Source organism: Schistocerca piceifrons, chromosome 2 (assembly GCF_021461385.2).
Source record: "Schistocerca piceifrons isolate TAMUIC-IGC-003096 chromosome 2, iqSchPice1.1, whole genome shotgun sequence".
Lineage (NCBI taxonomy): Eukaryota > Metazoa > Arthropoda > Insecta > Orthoptera > Acrididae > Schistocerca > Schistocerca piceifrons.
In genome coordinates this window covers 942,969,936-942,983,674 of record NC_060139.1, presented here as the reverse complement: position 1 = coordinate 942,983,674, position 13,739 = coordinate 942,969,936, and positions in this window count along the sequence as shown.

The window sequence follows — 13,739 nt, the reverse complement described above, 5'->3', positions numbered from 1 at the left end:
TTTCACGTCTTTAACCAAATATGGCTATTTGATCAGAAGCTCATTTTTATCCATGTTTTAAGTCAATTACTATTATTTCATTTAAAGTAAAAACAACCAGAATTTACAACAGTTTTAGTTACAAATGAGAATAATTACACTTCTCTTTTTTAAGGTTTTTCGAGTGGATCCTTCAATTAAAAAATAAAAATTTGGTAGTGCAAAAAATTGTTAATGCCTAGACCGCAATTTTCATTATATAATTAAAGCTTGTTGATGGTCTCTGTTACTTTCAGCAACCAACTTCAGATTTGTCAACAGGTAGAGAGAAGTAGCATACGAAAGTTTTGTACAATACAGTAGGATACAAATGAATGTACGAGGGTTGTTCGTAAAATAAGGAACGATCGGTCACGAAATGGAAACCACAGTGAAAATCCGATGAAGTTTTGCACATGTGTGTTGGGCAGTGTCTCTAGTATGCCTATCGGTGACGCTACGTCGTTCTTTTCAGTTCTGAGCACACAGGGAGCACATAAAGATGCCTAGAACAATAGTCTCCCGCCAAGTACGAGGGCCTGGTGAGACATTTCTCCTGAAGTTATGCAGCCAATATTACATAACTGTCGTGCATTTTCTTCTTCAAGACAATTCCCAGCAGCATTCTGCAAGGGCAATGAAGGTGCTCCTCCATCGTTTTCAATTGGAAATGTTTGATTACGCACAATACAGCCCGTAATTGTCTCCCTCTGGGTTTCATCTCTGCTCACATGAACCGTTCGCTATGAAGACAACATTTTGGCACAGACAACGAACTATACACCCGCGTAGAGAATAGGCGGAAAGCACTGGTGGCTGCTTTCTATAACGAGAGGATTGGAAAGTTGGTAAACGCTACGACAAACGTCTAAGTCCACCGGCGACTATGGAGTAGCTCGAAGTTGTAGGTAACTGTTGCAAATAAAACGGTTCTGATTTTCACTGTGGTTTCCATTTCGCGACCGATAGTTCCTTACTCTCCGAATAACCCTCGTGTAACAGCTGAACAAAATATGGAAGGAGAACAAACTCCAATAGTAAAGGCTAACATGTAACAAATCCATTTAGTAGTGTTGTATAAGCAATATGTCATTGTTTTTGAGATCACTTACCATTCAGATAGCAAAAACGAGTCGTTTTCTTATTGTAGAGTGAGGGCCACAGGGTGTTTATAAATTAGGTATACAAAAGTAACCCTTAATTAAGATAACGGTCAGTAACTTACACAAGTGTTAATACAGCGTTGAATGCAGTATATCTTCAAGTTTTATTTATATATGTTCATTGCGGCTACCTTTTGTAACACGACAAATGCCCCACTGTAATCCGTTTCCTGCCAAACCCTATGAATCAAGTCTTGATGTATCGTGGTAGCTGGTTGTTTTATCCCTTGTTGCAGGTCCTCGACGTTCCCGGAAGCAGAGGAACAAACGCTCTTCTCTTTAATGTAGCCCCATATACAGAATTCCACTGCGGTTAAACCAGGTGATAGCGATAACCAGGATATTGTTCCACCACGTCAAATTCAAGTCGGCACATTCCTATGGAGAAAAGCAACGACTTCGTGGTGATAATCTGGTGGCACACGATCTTGCTATAAAATAAACTTCGTGCCCTTATCCTGTTGTAATTGAAGCATTACATAATGTTCATGCACGTCTAGGTATAATACGCCAGTTACAGTTGACTCGGAAAAAAAGAAAGGACCGTAAATCTTACTATGCTGAGCCGGCGTCCTATGTGATACGCAGGCAGCGTCGGTGAAACGATTGTACAAACTAATAACAGTTTGTCTTAGAGGTGGTGAATTGCAATATTTAATGCTTAACTGTCTCTAAACTGTAATGGAGGATTTCGATTCATTAAACGATAAACAACATTGTGTGCGCTCTGCATCGTTATGTTACTGCTTGATGAGTGTTGGAATAGCTCATTCGCGCGTGCCACCTGGCAGGAACGTCGGTAACAAACAGTGTTAGCTGGGAATAAAACTTTAAGGTATATTGAAGTCACGGCTGCAACAAACATTTCTGTAAGTTATTCACATTTTTCTCATTTGGAGGCTACTTTTGTGTAACTAATTTATAATCACAGTGTATTAATGTAGACGAGGAAAAAAAGTGGTTCTGATGTGGAAACCTAGCCGGAAGCCAATCAGTTTCTGCTAGGTAACAGCGTAAAAGATTTCTGCATTCTACTCTTTAAATAACATTAATAACCGAATGCCTTGTCCCTATTTACACGTTACTCTGTTGTACGAATAGGTGCATGCTTCTCAGTTTCTCCTCCGAAACCTGCAATATTAGATTCCAAAAAAGCTAAGCCAACAATCAAAGAGCTATCGACTGTGCTATTTTACTATCGAACATCGGAACAACGTTCATCCAACAACAGCTGTGCCTCCTGGCCTAGTGATAAAGTTCGCCAGGAACGAAACGCGATTCGGATGCCACGTCAAGCTGTAGGTCCCCTGGCCCCAGTAGGATCACTGGATTAGGTAAGGGACACGCAAATTGCCTAAGAGGCGTCCTGTTGAAAGAGATGCACCATGTTGACAGGCCACATGGAATTTTTATAATCCGACAACAACTCTCTAGATCTCCGACTGAGCAGGGAGATTTCTTCACGTTACATATACCTCGTTGCTCAAGTCCCGCAACCACGCGTTGCTACGTGCGTGTCATTGTGTCCACCATGGGAAAGGAAGAGCCCTAGTCTCAGTGGTCAGCGTGCTCCTCCGAAGCTGTCCATGGAGGGAGGAAGAGAACGATCTCCACATACCGAGCGGAACCGAAGGAAGCCACGTTTCACTTAGAAATCCAAAAGCGGAGGACGGGTATTGCCTGTTTCTGGGGAAAGCGTTTCTAGAGCGTGGCGCTATTGCGATCAGAAGGTTTCGGTCCAATAACAGACTTTTAGAAATCTGCGGCGGAATCACAACGGTCTCAAACCATCACTGCCTTCAGTTTTCTAATAGCATGTTTCGAGTTTGTAACGGACGTACCCCGGTTCGTAAGAGAAAGTGTTGAAAATATGTACTTCAGAAGGTAAGACACAAGGAACTTCGTTTGGTAGTATGCAGGATGACAATTAATTAGCACATTTACATTGAAAGGTTTGTGGTACTTTTTTTTCAGTTGTAGATACAAACCTACATTTGCGAAATTTATATGAGTAAGGTGCAAAAGTGGTCTACACAACAGCGAGCAGCAGTAGTGGAACTGCATTTCGCTAGCAATTACTCAGATATCTCTGCTCGAAGAAGATTTAGCGCTACGTTTGGTGAGCCTGCATGTTCTTCTCGAATTCATTTTTGTATTATTCTGAATCCCATAGAACCAGTGGTAGTGAAAATGCTGCTAAACATAAGCGTAGACACAGATCCGTTGTAGCTTTTTTTAAATTATTATTATTGCTTGTTGTTGTATGTAAACTGATTCCCCATTCTTGACTTTCGTTTGTGTCTGCGATGTAACGTGAACCTGAACAACACAAGTGGTGTGCGTAAGTAAACGGCATCTGAGAAAGGGAGTCACAAAACTCTTCTGAAACTGCAGAACTGAATCCCAATTCCACTTTCGCCAATAATAATTAGAAAGGATGTATTTGAAATTAGCTATTGTGTGAAATTCTGTATTGTACAATGGAGTGAATAGTGCTACAATACGTGACTACACAGTACTTGCCTTAAAATTCCAACACACAAAACTAACAGAATAAAAATTCTACATTTAATTACAAATCGAATTTTTGAAAGAATAAATGCTCAAAATTATTTTATTAAAATGCCCTGGAATTTCACCTACGAGGACTAAATAAAATCCTGAACACTAAACGACACTTACACGCTTACGTAACGCTGCATTGTAAGAATAAGATGGTCTGGCAAATTAAACTTTGCTGCTCGGAACCCGATAGTAATTTTGAAATGCAAATTTCGGCTGTGAATGATCTTACAGTGCCCTGATTGTGACGTTAAACGGGCCCTTTGTGACGATAAACGGGCCCTACAAATTTTTTATGACTGACCTTGTGGTAACGGAAACTCGGTACTGCTCGAACAGCGCAGCGGCAAACCATCTAAAGAAAAACCTTGTCATGTGTATTGCAAGGAAAAACAGCAGTGCAAAGCACGTCACGCTCTACTTTGAGTGACTGTGTTCTGCTCGGTGCAACGTGGCGGCACACAATAACAACAACAAAAAATTTTTTTTAGCAAATGGTGAAAGAAACTAAACTTACTGAATGATTGAAAAGAGGCTAGCATTCAAAACTGTATTATGAACCTCATTCCTTAACAATTACAACCATTTTCACAAAAATAACTTCTTATAAAAAAATGACGTTGCCATGAAATTACACTCATGTTCAGAAAAATCAGAGCATCTTGAACAACTAGAGACACGATATTCATATTCACCCAAAATGTGCAATACTATGTTCTGCAGAAATGATCAGCATTTGAACCATGTTGGCCCGCGGATCAAGATGGACATGGATATCACGGCGCAACTCCATCCACCGGTAAAATGTGCCTGCGGATCTCGTTGTCACCATTAACCGAAGGTAATGGATTAGTGTGTCTTGAGCAGGCGTGCAGGATGCCCTGCAGACGTATGCGCGGACCGTACCGTGATATCAGTGGGTTTGAAAGAGGGCGCATTACTGGCACGAGAGAATGTGACGCATCCATTCGGGAGATTGCTGCTCGTGTGGGACGAAGTGTTTCGGCAGTGCACGGGTGTATGCAGAATGCTTCACGGAAGGTCGTAGAATACGAGAGATGGATCAGGTCACACCATGCAGACGACTTGCCGAGAATATCCACACCTCATCCGAATGGTATTGCAGGACACAACTGTATTCTCCTCCTGGCGCGCAACAGTGGAACAGTGTAAGACATCGCACACCATCACGGGCGACAGTCCGTTTATTAGGGCATTGGTTATTTGCGCGTCGTCCACTTCTCCTCCTATCTTTGACGAATATGCAGAAACATGCTAGACGCCAATGGTGTCCCGAACGACGTCACTGGGAACGAGAACGGCATCAGATAGTGTTTAAGGACCAATTCAATTTCTGTTTGTCTGAAAATGATGACTGCATTTTGGCCCGCCGCAGTAACTGCATTCGCAAAAGACATACAGTGATACCAACACCGACTCAAAGGAAGGCCTCGGCGCTTGCTGGTGACGTCACGTCAGCTAGGCACGGCGAACGCCAGGTCTGTTGCAGGCATACTCATAATGTTGGTGTCTCCCTCCCTGAGACAGGAAAATGTGAAACTATTGCCCAACACACATTGTTCTGAGAGATTTCTGCAATCAATTAATTGTGCAATTCATTACACTTCTTAACAAATAGTGTTTTAAGGATTGACATACAAAAACAACTTAATGGTCCAGCAGCAACAGAATTCGTGCTTCTTTAGCTTATTTGTAAATCTGAGGAAGTTACGTTTGTACTGGGTTGCTTTTACAAGAAACTGTGAACATATTGGTGCTCTTCTTTAGGTATCTTGGTTGACTACGGGGTAAGGAGCACTGAATGTTAATGAAACATCTTGCGATTGTACACGTTGGGGGAGGGGATGGGGGACAGAAGAAGAAGCAAAAGAGAGATGCTTGTTTCATCAAATAAATTTTTTTTTATCTTATAAAGTTTCTCCTTTCAGTTGCAAGAGGGGAATATGTATCTTTTCTAATGTGCCTGTTTGAAAAAGTTTAAGCTCAGCGGTATTTTCGATGTATGAAGCTATTTTGTTTCCTGTTTAGAATTCCTTTAGTTGAAAACGACTGTAATCTAATGACTTGCAACAGTTGGACTTTTACACATATAAATTATTTCACATTTCCAGTGACGATGTCAAACGAAAATAAATAAATAAATAAAAGAAACGGGTTAATTGTAAGGGGGTTGGGGTAAGTTTCGATAACAAAATCGATCGAGTAAATATAGTTACTCGAATGTAAAATTTCCGAAGCTTGCAATGGGGCAAAGCATCTTCTCATATTGATCTACGTTTGTTTCGACAGGATTCAGTAATAGAGAACTATGATCTTCATTTGTAGCTTTACGATAGTAAGAAAAACTTTCATCTAAATAAAACTGCAGAATCCAAAACAATACGAAACATTTTGTCCAAAAATAAGAGATTTATAGTGATAAGCACGCCCAGGCGTTTCTGCCTGCAACAGACCTGGCGTTCGCCGTGCCTAGCTGACGTGACGTCACCAACAAGCGCCGAGGCCTTCCTTTGAGTCGGTGTTGGTGATACTCAACGGATTATGCTGTGGGGTACTACTGGGTACAACCACAAATCACAGATGATGCGTATCCAGGGCACTGTGACAATTGTGACCTACGTGAATGATATCCTGCGACCCGTAGCCATACGCTTTCTGCACAACGCCCCAGACGCCATTTTTCAGCAAGACAATGCACGACCACGTATTACTACACGAACACGTGCCTTCTTGGTATCAAAGTATGTCAGCCTTTTGCACTGGCCCACATGATCACCAGAACTGTCGCGAATCGAAAACGTGTGGAGTATGTTGGAACGACGGGTGCGACGCTGCAACCCATTGCTAGCCACGCAAATGAACTTTGGAACCAGGTGAAAGCAGCATGGACGGCTATACCACAGGACGCCATTCGCGCATAAACGCGTCATGCCATCACGCATGGTACAAGTTAGCGGGGCCCATGGCGGACCCTCTGCCTCCTAGACAGCAGGACACATACTGAACCGAGAGGAAAGAAATGCTAATCATTTCTGCAGAAAATACTAATGTACATATCCTGTGAATATGAGCATCATATCTCTAGTCGTTGAAGATGTTCTGATTTTTTTCTGAACAAGAGTGTAGTTAATGAAATTGTAAAGAGTGGCGATTCTGTAACTTTGAGACGAGTTATGTAAGCAGAGAACTTAGTTTAATCACGACTCAACAATCAAACTGACTGACCCGAACCAATAAAGGAAAAATGGTGCTAAATATTTGCCTATCTATTTCATTACAAATTTTGCGCGATCAAGCAATGTAAAGAGAACATTTCCTGCATGTTTTCACACTTGTCAAATCAATCTTTACAATATCATATTTCCAAAAAGCTACATCCCCTGCGTTTGCATCTCTGTGTTCTGCGGGTTACTTCTAGACCGCTCAGCCGCGTGACCAACACACCACTCTCTCACGTACTTCTCCCTGAATACTGCTACTGACAACCAAAGATCACATTGCTTGTAATCAGAATCTCTGTGGCGTAACGTATCGATTATTGAAGTTTTCTATCTGAAGAGTATCCATTCTACAGATATGAAGTATGCCACATCGAATACAAGGAGCGCTCAGATAGTTTTCATTGAATACCAAAAATAAGCTTGGAACCTTACACAGTACGCAATGAAGAAACCATTGAAAGGGTGAGAGATATAATCAGAAACAGCCAAAACAAATCCAAGAAGGCTGCCACAAGAAATTAGTGGCAACGGAGAAACAGAATGCGATATCCTGATACAAGATCTGAACTTGTTCCCTTATAAACTTTCGGTATCGCACAAGTTGAAACGAGCTGATTTTCACAATCGCTCTGCGCTGTGCAACACTTTGATTGGATATAATTTAGGCAGTCAGAATTTTGGAGTGAGTCATGTAATGACTGATGAAACAGACTTCCATTTAACCGGTTACGTGAATAAACAGAATGTGAAATTATGGACAGACCAACACTCATGGGCGATTCATGAAAGCCTTTTACACAGTACAAAAGCCACTGTACGGGGAGCATTAGCAAGGTCATGGATAATAGCTACACGTTTATTTTGGAAATGAGAATGGTGTTATTGTAAACGTTAATGGCGATCGTTATTGATAAATTGGATTGGACTGTTTGGGGGAAGAGACCTAACAGCGAGTTCATCGGTCTCATCGGATTAGGGAAGGACGCCGAAGGAAGTCGGCCGTGCCCTTTCATAGGAACCATCCCGTCATCTGCCTGGAGTGATTTAGGGAAATCACGGAAAACCTAAATCAGGATGGCTGGGCGCGGGATTGAACCGTCGTCCTCCAGAATGCGAGTCCAGTGTGCTAACCACTGCGCCACCTCGCCTGCTTAGAGAATTTGTTATTCCTGAATTACAACATCGGAATCCCAGTTTTGGGGACAACAAGTCACGCAAGTCTTGAAACAAGAAAATTCTTGTAATAGGCGCCTCCCAACCGAGTGATTTCGAGGTCTGGTGAAAATGAACGGCCTCCCCGTTCCCCACACTGAAATTCTCAAGTTGTTTTGAGGGGTTTATTTAAAGTCTATAGTCTATGGCACTAAACCAAGCAACTTTGAGAATGTGAAAGCAGCCAAGTAATGAATTTTACTTGGTGTCAAATGAAAAACTTGTAAAAGTTGTGGATGAAGAGTGAGTTCGCAGTCAGGAATGCATACAATTCACTGTAGAATACCTAATGTCTGTGTTTTCCAGAAAGTAGGAAATGTTTGTGATTTTTCTGCTTTTAGTGTCTCATATTACTAACCACTTATGTATTACAGCTGGAAGTTTAACACGGATAAAATTACTCTAAATATAAATGTGGTCATTAAATAATTTCCGCCCTGTATTAGTTTGAAACTTCATTTCACCTGGGTAAATGCATCTAACCATACATCTGTTACCGAGTTAACACTACAATTTGCTCAGTACATGACCTGTACATGATAATAATAAGGGAAGAAATAGGGTAACTCTCATTAATCACGAGATCCATCGTGGTAAATCAGGTTTTGGATGGCTGACTACTCCACGTGGCAAAGGAGGCAGGCATCTAACAGATGTTAAGCAGCCGCACGGACAACAACTTCAGAATCTGAAGCAGTATGTTAACAACAGCAACCCATCAATCCATAATAAACCAGTAGTAGCCGGAGACATTAATTACACACCAGAACAGTCCAATGGTCTACGGGAGAAAGCACTGACACCAAGATAACGGGGTGGGAAAGAAAACAACTCCACAGGAAACGTGCGAGTGACGTCGGACAGTATAATGTCGATCTGCGAGTATGGAACAACTGCTTGACGAAGATGGGGTTGCATGCAGAAGCTGGAGGATTTCTGATGGCGATACATCAGGTCACTGCGCTGAGGAACGGCCGAAAGGACACTCCAAAACAAAAAAAATTGAGAATAGCTTGTAAATATGTACATGTCCTGCACATGTACAGAGAAACAAAAGATTACAATTTCTGAATACTTGGATGGTTTATTGAAGACAAAGAGCTTCACGAACTGGGCAAGTCAATAACGTGTCCGTCCACCTCTGGCCCTTATTCAGGCAGTTATTGAAAGAGTTGCTGGATATTCTCCTGAGGGATGTAGTACCAAATTCTGTCCAATTGCGTATTTGATCGTCAAAATTCAGAGCTGATTGCAGGGACCTGTCCATCATCCCCTAAACGTTCTCTACTGGGGAGATTACTGGCGACCTCGTTAGCCAGCTTAGGGTATGGCAACCAAGAAGACAAGCAGTAGAAATCTCGCCGTGTGCGGGCAGGTATTATCTTGCTGCAATGTACATTCAGGTTGGCTTGTCATGAAGGGCAACGAAACGGGGCGTAGAATATCGTTGACATAAAGCTGTGCTATAAGAGTGCCGCGGATGACAGCCAAAGAGGTCCTCCGGTGAAAAGAAATGGCACCTTAGACCATCTCTCACAGTTGTCGGGTCGCAAGGAGGGCTACAGACAGCTTGGTATCCCACCATCGTCCAGGATGTCTCCAGACGCGTCTTCGGTTTGGAATCTCATTAGTGGAGTAGAACTTTCTTCAGTAATGAGTCCCACTTCGAACAGAGACCCGTGAATACGTGTCTGGAGGCCTTCCAGACCACGGTGGGATACCAACCTGAATATCGTCCGCCATACTGCCTGACAACCAGGAGTGTTGGTCTAGGGTGCCATTTATTTTCATACCGTTTGGTTGTATCGTTTGTTATTCTCCTAGGTTCACGATATCCACTGCTTTAGTTGTTTCAGTTATGTTCGTGGTTCATGCTCACTTCATTCTGTGTTTTACTTACCTTCATGATAACTCGCCTTCCACAGCTTGCTGCGTAGGTCATACCTATTAAATAAAAACAGTGTGTGCTACAGCTGAGCTCTTATCGTGCTGCTACATATACTTATGATTGTTCATTCGTTTCTGTGCGCCTGTCAGTGCTCCAGTAATGCTAAAAATGTATAAACCTATGGGTCCTGCTAGTCACTATAAACAAAAGTCCCTCGCTGGTTCTTCTCAAGTGGTTTTTCTTCTTCTCTTCACTAGGTTAGTCCTGAGCACTCATATAATTCACTCATCAATTAAGATAAAATTAAACTACTCTCTTTATTAGTATTCATACTTTTCCATGTGCCCCGAATACTTAGCTCTTATTGGCGTCAAGAATAATATTAGCAGTTTATCGATTCCTATTTCCATTCCTTTAAGGAGGCCCATTTTTTTCCCATCCTTTGTCCACTCATCTTGATCAACCCTTAGTAAAATACTTTGGAGGCCATAGACTCCTGATTCCTCTATTACTTAACCCAATCTGCAATAATCCCTGTACTATCTTGCCTGACAATTACATTTCCTCGTTTCTTATCTGCTAGTCATAAATGTATCGCAGTACCGTTTCCTTTTTATAACCCAGCGCCATTTGACACATAGATGTACTAATTTTTTCTTTAGTTTTGTGCTCCGACCTATAGTCTTACTTCCTTCTTACAATTTTTTTTCTTAGTATTACCTACACAAACATTGCTTCTGCTGTTGATTTTCTTCACGCTTTCCAACTGGAAGTACTTCTTCAGGTCACGATGTGCGTACAAACCTCGTAGCGAGATTGAATATTGTAACCCCCAAATACTCTAAAAATAAACAAAAAGTATACTCATACAAAAAAGCAGATAAAAATTTGCTTGACACCGTCCTGAGACACAATATCCACTACCTCCACTCCTTCCAAATTAACAATGTAAGTGTAGACCAAATGTGGCTTGAATTCAAAGAAATACTATCGACAGCAGTTGAGACATTTATACCAAAAAAATTAACATATACGGTGCTGATCATTCTCGGTACACAAAACGGGTCAGTACACCGCTGCAGAAACAACGAAAAAAAACGTGCCAAATCTAAACGAAAGCAAAATCTCCAAGATTGGCGAAGCTCGAAATTTAGCGCGAACTTCAGTTTGAGATGTTTATAATAGTTTCCACAACGAAACTTTGTCTCGAAACCTGGCAGAAAATCCAAAGAGATTCTTGTCGTATGTGGAGTATGCTAGTGGCAAAACATAATCAATGCATTCTCTGAGCAATAGCATACTCGAAGAGAGTGCTGCCGTAGTAGTTACTAAACACAGCCTTCCCATATGCGTTCACCAAAGAAGACGAAGTAACTATTCCAGAATTTGAATCAAGAACAGCTGCCAACATGAATAACGTAGAAGTAAATATCTTCGAAGGAGTGAAAGAACTTAAATCACTAAACAAAAGCAAGTCTCCCGGTCCAGATTTTATACTAGGTAAGTTTCTTTCAGGGTATGCTGATACAATAACTCCATACTTTACAATCATATTCAACCGTTCGCTGGAGGAAAGATCCGTACCCAAGGTAGTAGGAGTAATCCACTAAATTATCGTCGATATGCAGCAGGATTTTAGAACATATTTTGAGTTCGAACATTATAAATTACCTCGAAGAAAACGGTCCATTGACACACAGTCAACACGGATTTAGAAAACATCATTCTTGTGAAACACAACTAGCTCTTTAGTCACACGAAATGTTGAGTGCTATTGACAAGGGATTGTAAATTGATACTGTATTTCTGGATTTCCGGATGGCTTTTGACACTGTACTACACAAGCGGCTTGTAGTGAAATTCCGTGCCGGTTGGTGGCCGAGCGGTTCTAGGCGCTACAGTCTGGAACCACGAGACCGCTACCGTCGCAGGTTCCAATTCTGCCTTGGGCATGGATGTGTGTGATGTCCTTAGGTTAGTTAGGTTTAAGTAGTTCTAAGTTCTAGGGGACTGATGACCTCAGAAGTTAAGTCCCATAGTGCTAAGAGCCATTTGAACCATTTTTTTTGAAATTCCGTGGTTATGGAATATCGCCTCAGTTATGGTACTGGATTAATGTTTCCCGTCATAGAAGTCACAGTTCGTAGTAATTGCCGGAAAATCATCGAGTAAAACATAAGTGATTTCTGGTGTTCCCTAATGAAGTATTATAGGCCTATTGTTGTTCCTCATATATGTAAACGATTTGGGAGACAGTCTGAGCAGCCGTCATAGGCTGTTTGCAGATGACGCTGGGCTTTATCGACTAGTAAAGTCATCAGCGAACCAAAACAAATTGCAGAACGTTTCAGAAATGATATCCGTATGGTGCAAAAATTGGCTATTGACCCTAAATAGCTAAAAGTGTGAGGTCATCCACATGAATGCTAAAAGGAATCCGTTAAGTTTCGGTTACACGTAAATCAGTCAAATCTAAAGGCCGTAAATTCAACTAAATACCTTGGAATTATAATTACGAACAAATTCAATTGGAAGGAACACATAGAAAATGTTGTGGGGAAGGCTAACCAAAGACTGCGTTTTATTGGAAGGACACTTAGAAAATGTAACAGATCTACTAAAGAGACTGCCTACACTACACTTGTCCGTCCTCTTTTAGAGTACTGTTGCCGCGTTGTAGCATCCTTACCAGATAGAATTAACGGAGTACATCGAGAAAGTTCAAAGAAGAGCAGCACGTTTTGTACTATCGTGAAATAGGGGGGAGAGTGTCACTGAAATGATACAGGATTTGGGGTGGACGTCATTATTTATATATTATACTATTTTATACAGGCGTTGCCGACCGCAGCGACGTATTCTGCCTGTTTACGTATCTCTGTATTTTAATACACATGATTATACTAGTTTCTTTGTAAAAACAACACACACACAACAAACATGAAGCTCGAAAGCCAGTTAGCCAAAACACATAAATACTAATCACATCAACAATACAGAGAAGCTACCGAAAAGCAATTTGCTGGAAAACACAAATGAGCCTTCTGCTGGTGAATTACGACGAAACTAAACTCATCCCGCCACCAACAAACTCAACGACGTTACAGGATAGCTATATTAATGCGTTAGAATATATAGACGACATGACAGTCGGTGGCTCCATCCACTACGAGGTGGCAAAGTAAATCAAAAGAGATATATTCCATTGGATAAACTTCCAAGTAACATTATCACAGAGGATAGATGAGTTGGAAGACGAGCTTACATATAGTGCACACATGAAACTGTACAAACAAAACCGACATACACATTCAGAGTTTCACTTAACTGAAGTACATCACATCACACTACACAAGGGGCACACAAACCGGAATCATCATCACATGGAAAGCCCTAGGGCACACGTAAATGTCAGCAGTGCATCAGACCGTCATATTTGCATTAAGGAGCCACTTTCAATCCTGGCCAAAAGAAAACAAGGAATAGGTAAATACTTAGGGCCTGAATCAATAGACGCCGAAACATTCAGGCCACAACCAATGCAAAAACCATAATTACCAGAATCCAGGGCTATAAAAATAGCCAAATTAGATAAGGAAAAATTTGAGGAAAACATATGTGACATTTGCAATGAGGTCAACATTGCAACTAGAA